We start from the raw sequence: 15,674 nt of genomic DNA, 5'->3' as shown, positions 1-15,674 counted from the left end.
TGCCTGTGGGCAAATTTCCTACTAGCGCATTGGCTGAGCATGAACAAGCAATGTGATGCAGAAGCTAGAAAGGCCAATACAATGTTAACCTGCAGAAGCATTTTGTCCAGATCATGGGAGAACATAATTCCATTGTATCTTGCACTAGTTAGATCATACTTGCAGCATAGGACGCAAGAGGCTACTATAAGTTGGAATGGGTTCGCAGAATAGCTAGCAGGATTTAGAAATGAATGGCTAGTAGAATTTATAAATGAAGCTTCATAAGGATCATCTAGTTTAGCTGGCAAAAGTGAAAATTAAGATGAGCTAAGATCGTGGTCTTCAAATGCCCCAACAGAGGGTGGGGCATTTTTTTTGAAAAGGAGAGCTTGCTAAGGACCAACAGATTTAAATTAAAGAAAGAAAATTCAGATTGAATATTCAGACAATTCTTCTGATAGTAATATTTAGTTGTGGAACAGTCTGCCTAGCAGTGTTGGAGAATTTCATAGAAGTGGCAGAGATTGTTTAGTGTATTCCTGTGCCAGGAGGTTGGACTAGATGAGCTGTAAATCCCTTCCTCTTTGTGTCTCCTATAATTCTTTAATCAAACTCTCCTAATGCTGTTGCTTGATGTGGACAAGTCATGTTCATTTGCTTTGCTTCAACTTCAAAGCAAGTGTTGATTGTCCTTGGTATCTCCCTATACTCACCCTTGAGAATTTCACCAAAATATTCTCTTTTGAAAAAGCAAATACAAAATCAAATTATTTTTTATCACAGAGAATAAGAAATGCTAGAAAAACATTTTTGGCACAAAAGAATTTTTAAAATGCCACAGAGCCTTGATCTGTTTGGGGCTTCAACTGAAACCCAATGATACCATATGTTCCCTTTGCGTATGCCCCATTAAGCAATCTGTTGTTTAGTTCTCTTGTGCACAGCTGAATCTGTACAAGAATATTTCTGACCTTATGTTGTTCAACAATAACTATAGATTTAAATATATAGTCTGAATGCTGCTATGTTATTATATAAGCTATATATTTATTCTAATATATAAGATTCAAAGCAGAGATTAATTCTGAAATATTTCTGGAACAGAAATCAGATGTATTGAGAAGCAATATCCAACTATATATTTTTTAATCTGGTGATGAACAGCAGTTTCTGTAACCTTATTTACAATTGAAAATAAAGTACATGCACAAACCATGTTGTGCAATCATCAAAAGCATATACATTAACAGCTATAAAAGTTATCAAGACAGCTACATTCCTTCGTATGAAAGGAACACCCACCTAGCAGCATTTTCTCTGTTAGTAGGTACTTATCACCTTGAGTAAAGACAAGAATATTTACAATGGGTGGGAATGTGGACTAGTACTAGAATGTAAAAAGTAATAACATACTGAAGCTGAATACCTCTTTCCTGAGCACATTCTTCCAAATTATTATTTGCAATTTTGTTTTGTATCTTTCCCCCCAAAGTACAAAAATGTAGATTTCCTTTCTATATGCATGAGTGTGGCCCTCCATATATTATTGAATTACAATATACCAGTTGCACTAGCCAGTATGACAGATGTTGGAAACCATAGTTCAGTAATATTTGGAGGGTTATTGGTTCCCACTTATGGTAATTAGAATAGAAATCCATTGTGGTACTTTCAAAAATTTTACTTAGATTAACTATATGCCTTTGGATAAATAGAATACTGCAATATTCACCTTAAAATAATCTGTAAATATGGGATTGTGGTACAGTGATTCACTGTAGTGCCTTCTTGGTTGTAGCACCATCTTTTTTCACTCTCTCCTTGCTCATTTGGACTTTACTATAAACTTCTGGTGTCACTTGCAGATTTATGTTTATCCAGCCATTGACTGAATCTGGGCTGATATACTGTATGTGTTTACTGTTCTACTCCTAGTATTTCAGGTTGCTTGGTTTTATCCCCACCTTACACTTATTTTAATGATGAAAAACTGGTGACAATTTTTAAAATCAAAATCTGATAGTATGCTTTTGGGCACTTTTAAGAAGGCAGAGGACATACAGCTATAACACTTCTGCTAAAGAATCACAATGTTTGGGGAATTCTATATGTCCTTGAAAGGAAGATAAATGGGAATTTAATATGACTTTTTGCCATAAACACAGAATAAATAGTGAGAACCAAAAATCCTTCCATTTATCAGCTCTGGCTGATAAGAGCCCTGGAGATTCCCCACAGATGCACATGCACATGCACACGCACACACAAACCACTTTCATCCCTAATGATCATGTAAGTCATACATTACAGTATACATATCTGCCAGAAATCTCTCTTCACAAAAGGGCAGAGCCAGAAGAAAATAAGTAGCTAATGAACTGATCATTTCTGATTAAAGTTAACTGTGTACAAAATGGAGAAATTTCAATTATACAAACAACTGATCTTCAATTTGTATACACTAAGTATTAACTTTCAAATAAACATCATTCTCACACACAGATATACACACACCCCACATCCCACTTTCCAGCAAAAACAGCAAAACAGAGCCATTGCCCAGAAAACACATGAAAAGTAACCTAAGACTCAAAATAATCTTCACTAAAGTTTTAAACAGAAGAAATGTATTTTCTGAAACTGGGAATGCAGGCAATCCTGATTCTGCCCATTCTTCATCATTGTCCCACTTACTTTGATCTTTGTGTCCCATGATATGTATGATGCATGCCCCCCCCCAAAAGATTGATCTCCTCCATCTTACAAGAAAGGAAAGTTATCACTTTATAAACTCTAGTAGAAACTTCCTCTGTCTTTTCTACTTTTCACGGAAGCTGCAGCCATATTTCTTTATTTTGATCGTGTCTAATTTCATTTGAATGCTGGCAATTTTTCTCTTTTTGCTCTGCCATCTCCATTTTAATTATAAAAGCAGGCAATGGCAAAGGAGAACAAACTCAGTACCACGTAGGAAAATCTTGCAATTTTCCCCCCTGACTTTTTATTCAAGTGAATGGAAAAGAACATGCTCTTAAAATTTCTTTGAAAGAAGAGAATGTTGTATAACTATGTAGGAATAGAGTATTGTGATTTATTGCACTCAGTCAGATTAAAAATGTTAATTAGAAGGTGGCTAAGAAATATGTGAGAAGGTGCTCGCCTCTACTGCCCAATCAGCTTTTTGATGTTTTGTGTTAAATGATTTTTAATGAGGAAGCCATGGGTTTTTTTTTTCCAAAATACGTCACACAAGGAGTAAGTAAAATGAGTGACCAAAATTAAATGAGCACTTACAGAACCATTCATCACCTCACAAGAATAAATCTATCTATTTAATCTCAAACTATGTAAAGGAAGAGAAAGGAAGCTCCTGATAAAAGAGGTTTCAGAAATGACATGTATACAGAATGAATGAATGATTGCAGCACATTATGATTTTAAAAACATCAACTGTTAAGTAATTTGAAATTTCCCCTTCTTAGTGGCTGCTCCCAGCTCTAGGATGCCTGCTGTTGTCAGACATACCGGCCATCAATGTTGTTATTTTTCAGGCTTGATTGTGTATTTTCAGGGAATGTCAATGACTTTTACGTTTCAAGAGAACATAAATATATTTCTCCTGAACATATTCTTTTCCTATTCTTTTTCTTGTTATGCATTTCCCCCCACCTCTTTCACTTCAATTTTAATTGTGTTTATAAGAATATTTGTGAAGTGCCAAGTAAACAAAATTCCCCCTTCTCATACTTTCCAGAACAGGAGAGGGGAAAAAGCTTAAAGTTGTGCATCAAATAAAAGCATGGACGTTCTTAGAAGAAAACTCACTATTTTTTTTCTAGGAGGTTATTAAGGCCTATGATCATAGATTTGTACTGATACTATTTTGTTGCTTTTATGCAATACTGATTTTGTTAGCTATTACAGAAATACTGTCAGAAAATGCAGGCCATAAATTTGAGATAGAAAGAAGAGGGGTAATATCTGATCATTGGAACACTCAAGAAACAAATCTGAAGAAAAATAGTCCTAGGATTGCTCCTCCAGTTCCTCTAACAAATATGCAAACACACTCTGGTTTCTGATTTGGTATGACAAATCCTCATGATGTTGGTTTTATCCTGACATCGGCCTATAGTTGAGGCATCTTAAAGTTGCCTTTAGTTGCTTCAGTTTTAAAAGAGTGTTTTCCTTCTTTTCCTAACACAGTTTTTGTTGTGGGCATGAATTAGTGGCTGATGATGTGAACAAGGGCTTGAGCATGCCCAGCTCCTATTGACTTCTTAGGCTGCTGTGATTATGTCCCTCTAGTCACAGAGCCAGTTTGGCTTAGGCTGGAGATTGAATACCTGGCTTCTACAGAGGCATCTGCCTATGTTATACTTGAGCAACATATTACCTAGGCAGATGCCAGATCTGGCTTTACAAACAGGACTCTCTGGAAGAGCATCAATCCTATGCTGTACAGAAAGTTGTTTTAAGCCAAGAAAAGTTCCAGCCATTTTTATATTGTTGATTCTATTTCCAATGAATGCATTATAGGTTTTCTACTGTTTCTGGCAACAAGGGCTTATACAACAAGTGAGGCAACACTCTTTTGCCTTCTTGTGTACCATTTTATTTACCCCATGATTTACTTCCAGGAGCTGCTGGCCATGGCTGATTACTGGCAGCATTACCATTTCTTGAGGTACTAATTGAGAACAGAGGAGCTCATTATCACTTACTCTTGCAAGTCTCATTTATGTACTTCCATTAAATCTAATTAACTCCATATTGCTTTTATCTTTTGTTCTAAAATTAGGTTGCATTTATGCCTGGATTCTAATTGTTTTAGGTCCCTCAGTAATATGTTCTTCTTTTCTTCTTAGCTTTCTTTCCATTTGATGCCCGAGAAATAAACAAACTGTCATGAAAGCTCTGCTAGCAACCTATACTGTAAATAAAGAGATATTAAAAGTTAAAATGATTTGGAATTAGCAATAGTGGTAAGTTCAGTGGAAGAAGACAATCAAATTTAGTCCTAGATTTAGAGAAAATTATGACCATGCCAGACAAGAACTGGGAAGATTCGGAGGAGGATGGACCTGTAGTAGTAGATGATGCATGCTTCTCTCTCATTGGCTCATATAAAAAGATGCTATTTCTGTTTAGTAACAGGTCTTCTGTGTCACCTGTCTCTTTAAGATGTATGTAAATGTCTGCAACTGTTGCTCAAATCATTTTTGTCGTATCATTTTTGGACTACATTGTCAACCAAGGCATTAGATCAGATCCACAGGTAGACTTCCTAGAATCAGAGTCTGCTGAGCTTGTCAGCTGGAAAGCTGACAGCCCTTGAGTGTGACAGGGTGAGCTCCTGTTACTTGCCCCACTCCTGCCCAACTAGCAGTTTGAAAGCATGCAAATGCGAGTAGATAAATAGGTATAGTTAAGCTGGCCACATAACTACAGAAATATCTTCAGACTACGCTGGCTCCCTTGGCTAAGAAAAGGAGATGAGCACTGCCCTCCAGAGTCAGACACAACTGGATAGGGAAAACCTTTACTAGTCTATTACCCTTGGTAAGAGGCCATGGCAGCAGGAGGATTCATAGCCTTGCCCAACAGAGAGAATTCTAGAGCCAGTTTGCACATGGGAGATGAATAAGAGAGCAACTACTGCTATGTACTCACAAAACTTCAATTCTTGGCTGGATGACTGGAAATGTTACATAGCTATCCAGAAGTTGGGCAGTAGATAAGATTCAACTCTGGGCTACAGAGATCAAAATTATGCATTAATTTTAATCAGTGAAATGGAAACTAAATATTTTTCTTGCCTCTGAAACAAATGGCTAAAACATTTGTACTCAAATTTCCCCTTCTTTACTCATTGTATTTATATATGTTGTAGAAAAGGGAGTCAAGTAAAAGAAATATAAAACCACATAATGTATGGAAAGTGTAGGTGGGAAGGTTTTTCTCCCTCTGTCATAATGTGTAAATTTTAGGCTTTTTATTGAAAGTAATTGTAGGAAGATTAGAAATTTGCTTCCATTAGATGGGATGATGCCCAGCCATTTAGATGGTTTTAAAAGAACAATACACATATGCATGAAGGATCAGGCTATTAGCAGCTACTAGTCTTAAACTCTGTGTTATCTTCTGAATCATGTGCTCCTGATTTAAGTTGCAACTGTTAGAACCCAACTGCATTGTGCAATAGGCTAAGTGTATCAATTGTCTAAGAAACTACTTTTGTAGTTGGTCAGTATTACAAGATTTGAAACATCTTTACTGAAGTATGTAGTTTATTTCAGTAGGGTAATAAAATAGCATAACTTACAATATGGATAATCCATCAATGAGTTATATACAGCTACCATCACAACAAGCAATGCTGGAGACACAGCCATTGACTGAGGGTGGGGGCAAGAAGTGATGAAATGCGTGCTATAGCACAGTGAAATGCACCCTTTCATTTACATACATGGATCTGATGTCAGGATGCGTATGTAAAGATAAAGTTTAAGGATTATGCCACCATGCATATCCAAAGCCATCATTCTAGTGTAGCGTTGCCACTTAGATCTCTCTCTTTGTGTGCAGCCCAAACCAGTTCAGAGAGGTTGAAATGGCTTCTAGTGCAGATGTGGGATTGCAAGGGGAATAGCAATAGCACTTAGACTCATATACCTCCCCATAGTGCTTTACAGCACTCTCTGGATAGTTTACAATGTGTTGCTCCCAATAATCTAGGTTTTCATTTACCAACCTCAGAAGGGTGGGAGGCTGAGGCTAAGTCAACTTTGTACCCCACCAGGATTAAACTCTAGGTTGTGGGCAGAATTAGTTTGCAATATTGCATTCTAACCACTACCAGGGCTCCTTTTGTAGATAGATAGATAGATAGATAGATAGATAGATAGATAGATAGATAGATAGATAGATAGATAGATAGATAGATAGACAGACAGACAGACAGACAGACAGACAGACAGACAGACAGACAGACAGACAGACAGACAGACAGACAGACAGACAGACCTTTATTGTCATTTTACTTTGGGCACAATGGCACACATTAAAAATGAAATTTAGTTGTTTGCTCTCAAAGTGTATACATACATAACACACATTTAAACATACTATATACAACATATGTATAGACCTACACTCTTACATATGTAACATATAAATATTAATCACCATCCATCTTGAATACATAATGGAAGGAGGAAGCTTTAGAGTTCACAAGGTTAAAGAGAGTAGGAAACTCTGGGCAAGTGAGTGGGATTCTGTTGATGCAACTTCCAATGTAAGCAGATATTATGTGCTTACACAAAACATTTAATAGAGAGAACACTGAGATGATGATACAGTTATTTTTGCAATACTGATAATCTAGAACAGTGGTTCTCAACCTGTGGGTCGGGACCCCATTTGGGATCGAACGACCATTTCATGGGGGTCGCCAAACAACACGGTCCGCCATTTTTTCCCCCTTTTCCTTAGCTGTGCTACTCCCTTTTATTCTATTGGCTTTTGAAAGCCAATAGAATAGACTCTCTTGAATAGAGTCTAATTCTATTGGCTTTCAAAAGCCAATAGGAATTGTCCAGGCTGTCTCTGCCCTGCTGAGCCCGCCAAAAGTCCCATTCTGCAAATGGTGCTGCACCAGTTGAGTAGTCCTCGACTTACGACCGGTTGAGTAATCCTCGACTTACGACCAGTTGGGGGTCGCGGCATTAAAAAGGTTGAGAACTACTGATCTAGAAGATCTAGTGGGCTTCCCCATAGAGAGAAAATTTGAAAAATACTTAGTTTGCCATATGTTAACTCTCTTGCAAATTTGTCATATAAATAATCTATTGATTATTTTGACTTTGTTTAAAGTTATGACATAGATTTAAAGAAATAAAGGGAAAATGAAACAAAAGTAAGTGCTGGATTTAACATAAAACATTTCAAAATAATATTTTGTGGGGTGGCTTATAAATGCTGTACAACCAATCAATCAATTGATCAATCAGTTATATATTCAAATTATTATGAGTATTCCAATCTATAATTCAGCTTTCAGTGAGCACAATCACAATACAGAGTGAACCTATCTATGTGTTCTGCAGATAGCATTATTGTGTATAACTTGTATATTATTTTGTATTATTGTGTATTATTGTGTATAACTTTTTCATTCTGAGTTTTAGATACGGTCCTTGGTGTCATGTTTTAAGAATAGTTTTGTTAGTAAGGACCTCTCATTTGCCTTACTGTAGTCAACAACAAAAATAAATCCAAATTTGTGAGATTCAGTAGTATCAGTAAACATATCTTAGCAATAAATCTGAAATATTTAGCAACTGGAAATTATTTGATAGGGATTAGTATATACATCTAGATGTTTCTATTTTAATAAAATTCCTCAACTATGTCTTTCTTGCTTTATCAGTGAATACGATTTCAAGCAGAACTATCAACCCTTCCTGGTAAACCTGAAAGGAAATACAATGAGATGAGCTAATTCTACCTGTAAGCGACATTAAAAAAATCTTGCAAGTCTGAAGGTATAAACCTTTCACTGTCATTTTTAATAGCCTGACCAACTAGGTCGAGTCCCTCCTAAGTTTTCTCCTCTGATGTTAAGCTCCCAAGGGCTCCTCCCTCTCCCGTCTGATTGTTTTGTAGGCAGCATCTCTTCCCCTTGTCCCTCAAGGTCATTTCCATATACTATTAAAGAACAAATCACTTAATCCAGACAGTTTTACTAAAATGAACATATGTAACCTTCCCCAACTGACTGACATCCAGAAAAAGTTTGACTCACTATCTAAATAGATAGTCAAATAGTCAGGACACATTTTGATTTCCTCCTAACATGTTGTAGCTTGAAATATTTATTCAGCATACATTATGTTGGTTTTCAAAGCACATTGGGTGGTGCTAGAATGCTGGCCAGTGCATGATAAAAAGTGAAATCTGGTGGATCAGGGATGATCCATCTGTGACATTTCAGGAATAGGACAGTTAGCAGAATTTTGCACAGTAGGGTAAAAAACCAGCATACTACAAAAATACAATTGATTAAAGGTAAAAGATTTATGAAGAGAAAGCAGAGAATAAAGTAATAGAAAATCAAGAGTTTAAAGTCATCCAAAATATAATATGAATGTAAATAATAAAATATTTAAAAAATTGCTAATTCATTAAATTCCAACAAGCTAAATTATTAACACACCAACTTATTAAAATAATGGAATAATGAAATAATAGATAAGATAGAGATGAGAGAGAGAGAGAGATGAGAGACAGAGAGAGAGAGAGAGAGAGAGAGAGACAGAGAGAGCCCTGCTAAAGCATTCATTTTGATTTCCTCCTAACTTTTCCAGATATATCATCTGCCTTATCCGCCAGTCAAAATTTTGTTACTTCCAATGCCTTTCATTTAACCTAAATATATATTATGTATCATAATATTTCCTTGCTTTTAATACAGTCTTCACAAAACTTATTTGAATACAGAATATTTCTTCTTCTCTGGTGACCTTGGAGACTATTTGAATCCTCAAAGCAGGCCCCTCATCATATGTCAATGAGTTTTCACCATTGACTGGTTTTCAATAAAACTCTATCTTGACTGCATATGTAAAAAAGCTTGGGATGCAATGACCTTGTTATATTATCACAGTTTCTCAACCTTGGCAACTTTAAGATGGGGGTGGTTTTTACTGGATAGGGAATTCTGGGAATTGAAGTCCATACATCTTAAAGTTGCCCAAGATGAAAAACACTGTATTAGCAATAACTGCCCTGACCATCTTAAATGAAATGTCTGCTTATGCTGCAACTTGAAAGACACTCACAGCAATAAATTCCCCCCCTCTGGAAAGAGCATTAGAGGTAGCATAAGATAATCACTATCTAATCTACTTTCAGTTCTAAAACTAGAATTGCATAAATTGGAAATTATTATTGGCATTAGTAGTCTAATCCATAGAATTCATAAATTCATTTGCCCCAAACTGAATTTTCCTAGATAATTCCTATTAGTGGATCCATTTAAAATAATCAGATCCAGTCTGCTGAATGTCTGTACAAAGCACAGTCTAGCATAATTACATTTTATGGCTTTACAATGGCTGGCTATGAAAGGAAGAGATTCTTCTAAATTAGAGAATAGTGCTTTCGTTTGAGAGATGGTTTGACATCACTTGCCCTCTTCTGGTATTGAAATTACTATCCACTATCAAAAATGCACGTGGAAGAATCATTATCACATTATCTGTATCACACTAGCCTTCACCAAAGATGATTAATTTACAGACAGATTATCAAGGGAGGAAAGTACATATACACTTAATACAAGATTGACTTTAACTAATGCTGCAATGAAAGCCAGTTTGTGTGTCTGATTCTAGAAACTGCCTGGACAACTCCCTGCAGTTTTCCTGGCAAGGTTTTTGGGGAGTGGTTTTCCATTGCCTCTTTCCAAGGGCTGAAAGAGAATGATTGGCCCAAGGTTACACAGCCAGTTTTGTGCCTAAAGCAAGATTAGAACTCAATCACCTCCCAGTTTTTAGCCTGATGCCTTAACCACAGCACCAAACTGGCTCTCAGTAGTAGAAAGTGGGCTCTCATCAGGGTAGAACGTGGGAGACCATCGGTTCTAGTCTTGCCTTAGGCATGAAACCAGCTGGCTGACCTTCGGCCTCTCTCTCAGTACTAGGAAGGAGGTAAGGGCAAACCACTCCCAAAAAAACCTTGCCAAGAAAATTGCAGGGACTAGTCCAGGCACCTGCCAGAACTGAAGGCACACACATACAAATGTCATCACTGCCACTGACAGAAATTTCTGGGAACTATAGTTCAGCAACATACAAATTCCCACCGGTTGCTCACCTATCCTATATAAATCTATTCTGTGTAATTATAGATGCATGGCAAGGTCTACCATCAAGCACAATGAAATGACTATCGCAGATTGTAAAGCAGGCTGGACCATTTAAATAAAATTTATTTATTTTTATAATTTTAAAACTATGTCTATGCTAGATTATACTATAATTATATTTCCAACATATCTGGAAGGTGCTTCATTAATGAAGGCTGTTGTAAATGCAAATTGGGCAGGAACCAGCAAATAGCATGGTACTTGATGCAGAGCTGTGCTGTGTGTCTTCTTTGCTTCTTACTGCTGACATTAGATATAGTGGAATACAGTTATCCCTCTTCAGCTTTGGTGGGGGATTCAACTGCAAGTGCAGTTGATTTTTGCTGATTGTATGGAGGAATACTCTTTGTCCACTACCATAGCAGCCCTGGGCAACTGGATGATTGTCTGAACAGTAGAGTATAGATCAAAGAGATTCATATTATTCTATAAATGATACATTCCCTGTACAGTGGTACCTTGGTACTAAACTGCTTTGAAACTCATCAAATTTGGTACTCACTGCATTTTGACATGAAAATTTTGTCCTGGTACTCATTATTTGTTTGGTACTCAATGCACAAGCTAGAACTTGTCAGTGTCAGCTGCCTTGTGACTCACTATATTATTCCTTATGGGAAAAAATGGTTTTGTACTCATTTTTGGTACTTACCACACCTCCCAGAACCAATTAACGAAGCATAATGAGGTACCACTGTACAATAATGGAAGTAGCATACTCATGATGGAAGAGACTGAACCTAGACCAGGGATCAAACTGAGTAGAGCTAGTAATATTTCTTTTACTGTGACCTCCAAATTTATACTATCCCTCTTTTTTTTCTGACACCTTATTCTCACTGAAGGGGAAGGAACATAAATTTCAAAATGTTCTGATTCTAACAGACATTGATAAAGTCTAAGGACCACAAATTGACTACCTCTGATTCATTCCAAAGGCGAAATTGAGCTCCAAAAATAGATCTGTGTCTGGATTTAAAAAAAAAATTCAAATAGAGGAAATATTTACAAGGAAGTCCCCAAAATTTACAAGTATATAAAATAAGGTTCATTACAAACCTAAGGGAGGCAGACACTTTCAAATAAATAATTAAAAGCTTTTTTTAACCTATAGTCCAACAAAGCTTACAACATTGTGCCTTAAGATAAAGTCCTTCCAAATATTCTGTATATCTAACATTGTAACAAAATGCAAACTCTGTGATGAAAAATTTCCACACGTAGTTTGTGACTCATTAGTAACACCTATAACATCAGTAATCAAAGCACCTTAGAAAATGCGTTGTGTTGAAAAGACTTTGAAGAACAGCTATTTGTTTTATAATAATTTCTTGACCATATGGGTATTTTTTTCAATCTTAAAAGAACAAAATACTAATCAAGTTTTATTAATGTTACCATTCATTTTGAGATATACATTCTTTCTTCAAATTCACAGAGATCAACTACACTGACAATATCAATTGCAATATATTACAAATTTTGCAACACCCTTTCCCCAACATCTTTTAAACAATGGCAGGACAAGTGAGAGAAAGAAAAAGAAAGAAAGAGAGGGAAGCTGCTGAAAATAGAGTCTAGTATTTCATGTAGCAAAAAATATTCTTCCAAGAAAAGATTCTTGAAGTGAGGTCCCAGGCCATACTGAATTTGCATACTATAGATATATTGTCCAATGTAGTCAGTTCCTATAGATCAGGGGTGTCAAACTGCCGGCCCGCGGGCTGGACGCGTCACAAGGAAACTGCGCCCACCCCATTGCCAGCAATGTGATGTCGCGAGTTTGACATGTCTGCTATAGATTAACAACCCTGTCTTGTGATAGATATATTTCATTGAGAAGCTATTGAATATCATATACCTAATCACATTTATAATGTCATTATAATGAAAAACATAACTTATCTACGGGAATATTGGCCAATATTGGAATATTGTCTTTCTCGCTAAGACATCACAAATTGTTTTTGAAAATCAATTTACTTTCATAATTGGACAGCAATGCAGAATACAAAAATTGGAGTATTTAGGAAATAGAAACCCACAAAAAATGGAAGCCCGCAAGAAACAACTCTACAAATGTAATTTCTTCCAGAAAACAGTCTTTGGATTATTTTCCTCTTTTTACAGATGAGTAATATAGTCAAGAACGTCTAAACAGCCTGCCTCCAGCTGGGTGTCCTTCAAATGCTTTAGGACCAAAATTTTTCCCACTGCTGCACGCACAGCTGGGAATTCTCAGAGATATTGCTCCAGTACTAGAGAACCAGAATAGAGAAGTCTGCTCCTGAGAAAGAAAAAAAACAATCAAAAATATCTAATGAAAAACTTTAAAACTGATCTTTGCACAATGCCATGGGCAAAGAACAGTGGTTTAGGCATTATTCTTTTAATAGAAATTTGGAGCTTCCTATATAAATAGCTCAAAATAAGAAGCTAATCTTTCCTTATAAATATCTCCTAACACTGAATCAGAATTTTAAACAGATTTCAGACTTCAAGATAAACAGTGTGAACGGAATGTTGAACTTGAAAGAGAAGTTGTAAAATATAGTATGTTGGGAATAGAAGTAATCAAGTCTTCAGATTACCAATGGGACGTTTGAATGCTCTTTTCCAACCAGAGCATTTCAGATGTAGAGAATTTAATTTTCATTCTTTCCAGCTGCATTATCGACAATAGTTTTGAACAGGGCTTTTTTTGTCATAGAACGCCCAGAACGGACTTCCGGCACCTTTTTTGGTTGGAACCTTGTAGGGTAGGCAAGGCGGGTTGTATGATATGTGTGAGTTCCGGCACCTTTTTATTTATTTTTTTTACAAAAAAAAAGCACTGGTTTTGAAGGATACTAGTAGTTTGAAGAAAGCTGAAATGTGGCTTTTCAGTGTGAAATCTTCATATACTGTAAGCCTAGACTGAACAGGCTTATGTAGAAGTGAAATTATTATTAACAGTAGGTTCCAGTCACATGCTCTGAAGTTAGTACGTATTGCCACCAAAAATTCCTTTTGACATACTGTATGTACCACAAGATTATTAAGATCTAGGAACCTTGCTCATTCTACAATTAAGTCCAAAACATTTATGTATGAATGTTAATTCTCATCAAATGGAAGAACTATCCAGGGTAACTTTCCCTATTCTGATGTTTTCCAAATGAAATATATTTCAGCTCCCATCATTGATTCTGCTGGTAATTCTAGCCCCAAAGGAAACACCCAATCCCTTCATTCTGAATTCCATTTTTAAAATACCAATAGTCTCAGTTTCCATGCCTTATCACAGTGGTTCTCAACCTGTGGGTTGGGACCCCATTTGGGGTCGAACGACCATTTCACGGGGGTCGTCAAACAACGCAGTCCGCCATTTCTTTCCCCTTTTCCTTAGCTGTGCTACTCCCTTTTATTCTATTGGCTTTTGAAAGCCAATAGAATAGACTCTCTTGATTAGAGTCTAATTCTATTGGCTTTCAAAAGCCAATAGGAATTGTCCAGGCTGTCTCTGCCCTGCTGAGCCCGCCAAAAGTCCCATTCTGCAAACGGTGCTGCACCAGTTGAGTAGTCCTCGACTTACGACCAGTTGAGTAGTCCTCGACTTACGACCGGTTGGGGGTCGTGACATTAAAAAGGTTGAGAACCACTACCTTATCAGAAAGAGAGAGAAAAAAATAGAATTATTGCCAGGGTATGAAATACATGAAATAAGAAGTATCCCAATTGGTATTTGGAAAAAGATTGGAAAAAGTGTGATAACAAAGAAATATAATTTATATATTTTGTAATCATGCCCAATTATATTTCAATAGTAGACAAGGAATTCTAGCTACATAAATTGATACACTTTTCAACAGAGATGTGTTTAGTCTCAACATGTACTGAATGTTTTAAGGAGGCATTGGCTTTTGTTACTCCTCATAGCAAGGAGAGACAATCTGTGACTCCAGCTCCACATTCATGCTAAACTATAGTGTACTTTGTATGATTTAAGGTTGGTGTGTTGCAGGTGTGTTGCTATTGTACTTTGTAAGCCATGGTTGTTGCTTAACATTCTGTGCAAACCAAGCATTTGTAGCTTATTTAACAAACTAGGGCAAAAACATGGTTTGAGTAACAGACATTATACTGTATAATCTATTGGTAGCTAACCCTTTTCAGCCATGACTGAAAAGTTTTGTATTTCTGTCTTATTTTAGGACCAGATGGTGGTGATATGTGACAATTACTTGAAAGGCCGGATCAAATTTTATAGCTATTTTATTGGTTTTTGTGGACTTTGGGAGTATTGAAATTATCAAAGGCTCAACACACTCTTTAGGCATTGTTTTCTTTTAGACGATTCTCACAAGAGTAGCACTGAAAAAAGACTGCAAATGTGTCATGCATTCTAGTAGCACAGTTGAGAGTTGTAAAGGACTGCGAAAATAAGATGGGGACACAAGCAATCTGTTGGTCATACCTGCTGCGGACTAAGCATTCTTCCTCAGGTAGTGACTTGAATATTAATGTGAAAAAGTAATATTCTATGAAGAGCATACAGAGAATACTCTATCCCTATTGCAATACTGTTTTCAGCTTCACATTTATTTTATTTACTCCAGGAAACAAAATTCAAAGCAAGCAAAAATATAAAAAGCTATCAAAACCTTCATTAGAGAAGCCAATAAGTGATTCTGAGAGTTATAGCTAAAGAATAGATTTTTTAGCAATCAGATCAGCACAGATTAACTCCAAGATTAACACCAGAACAACAATCAAATAAACA

General features: G+C 36.4%; 1 protein-coding gene across 8 annotated transcripts in view; it reads right to left on the bottom strand.

Annotated features, from left to right (window-relative positions):
- Positions 1 to 15,674, bottom strand: part of PDE4D (phosphodiesterase 4D) — a 693,804-nt gene that overhangs the window by 353,792 nt on the left and 324,338 nt on the right. The gene's annotated exons all lie outside the window — the stretch shown is intronic.

The sequence above is a fragment of the Crotalus tigris genome, unplaced genomic scaffold (genome assembly GCF_016545835.1).
Source record: "Crotalus tigris isolate CLP2741 ecotype Arizona unplaced genomic scaffold, ASM1654583v1 scf7180000017604.1628558, whole genome shotgun sequence".
Classification (NCBI taxonomy): domain Eukaryota; kingdom Metazoa; phylum Chordata; class Lepidosauria; order Squamata; family Viperidae; genus Crotalus; species Crotalus tigris.
This window is presented reverse-complemented; position numbering and strand designations above follow the sequence as displayed.